At 38.6% G+C, this 1,555-nt stretch overlaps 1 pseudogene; it reads left to right on the top strand.

The window, feature by feature from the left end:
* Nucleotides 1-535: 535 nt before the first annotated feature.
* Nucleotides 536-1,143, top strand: LOC101415829 (complex I assembly factor TMEM126B, mitochondrial pseudogene; annotated as a pseudogene).
* Nucleotides 1,144-1,555: the final 412 nt, after the last annotated feature.

Here is a 1,555-nt window from a genome sequence, read left to right as displayed (position 1 = left end):
ACTCTAGTTCAGGGCTTTTGATTAGATTGCAGGACCCAAGGTGGTTTTAATCCTTTTACTGGATCCTTTATAAATGGGGGAATAAAAGCTGCTGACTCAGAAAGAAGGTCACAGAGACAGAGAAAAACCCAGAAGCTGAGAAAAAAGTCCTCAAGGAGCAGAAGCTTGAATCAGTGGAAGACAGAGGCTAAGAGAAAGCCACTTTAACTAGAAGCTGAAAGACATAAGGCTTAGAGGATAGGGGAGAGTCGAGTGGATACTTCCATGTGCATGATGGCCCACAGCTGAGTTTGGAGAGAACACATTTTTAGATGAAACTGTCATGTGCCTGATTGCCCACAGCTGCAACTTAGTGAGACACCATTGCTTGATGATGGTTGGGTTTGGATACTTTGATGGCCTCAGAACTGTAAAATTTTAACCTAAAAAATCCCAATTGTTGTTGGGCTCACGTGAGCTGCCAAAATGTCAGCAAGAAGGTGGGAGGCTAGGAGGGATGCAGGAATGGGGCAGGATAACAAGATAACAACCACATATGCATGGTCAGCCCAGTCCTTCTCTTGAAGGTGCAAAACTCAAGACCAACAGCCATTGAAATGATAGAAAAAAAATTGAATATCTTAGTAAAGAAAAGTAGGAGACACACACAGACTGAAAGACCTTAAATATATGAGTCAGTGTTCCTTGGAACAACAGCTGTTTTCTCTAGAATATTGGCAAACTTCATTTTCAGACACTGCTTCAAGGTTAACCATGATGCTTTGAAGACATATGCATCATTGACTGCACTTCCATTTTTGTCTACTGTAGGTGGTTACAAGTTCTTTGTAACAGATGCTTTGTATTCAGGTAAGAAAAGCCAAGAGAATTGAGTTCTGAGAAGTTCACTGATTAGCCTAGCATGTGGGGTTTTCTATTCCAGTGCTTTGGCTTTTTCTAAAAATGACATCTAGCCTTCAAGTATCATACTGTTCCCCTGCCACCAAAAGGGAGAGTTTTACTCTCTTGGCTGTTGCTTTGTCAAACAGAGTGAAAGCAATGATGATTCCTCTAATCTTTCAGACATTCACTGGAATAGTTAATGGCCTGCATCATTATGCAGTATTTGAAAGTACACTTGAGAAAACTGCACATGAAGATTAACCAAAGAATGAATGGATGCTAAAGTAGGCAAATGGATTTTTTCTGGTGAGGAGTTGGATATTACTGAAAGAGTTCAAGTAACTGGAGAGACAACTTGTTTTTGTCCCTTCTACCTGGTGTAGAGCAGGTACACAATAAATATTTGGTAATTCAATAAATAAATGTTAAGTTTAAAAAAAAATTCCTATTGTTAAGGCCAATTCCATTTTTAGTATATTGGATTGCAGCATTTGACAAAAACAGAAATTGGTACCAGGAATGGGATATATGCTGCTATGTTTTAAAAAAATGTTGGAGCAGTTTCATAAAGGGTAAAGGGTAAATTTTGGAAGAATTTTGAGCTGCTTGATATAAAAGGCCTAAATTACCTTGAAATGTCTGTTGGTAAAAATATGGATACTAAAGATACTTC

This window comes from Dasypus novemcinctus, chromosome 3, assembly GCF_030445035.2.
Source record: "Dasypus novemcinctus isolate mDasNov1 chromosome 3, mDasNov1.1.hap2, whole genome shotgun sequence".
NCBI lineage: Eukaryota > Metazoa > Chordata > Mammalia > Cingulata > Dasypodidae > Dasypus > Dasypus novemcinctus.
The sequence above is the reverse complement of the archived record's forward strand: the minus strand, read 5'-3'. Positions and strand labels throughout refer to the sequence as shown.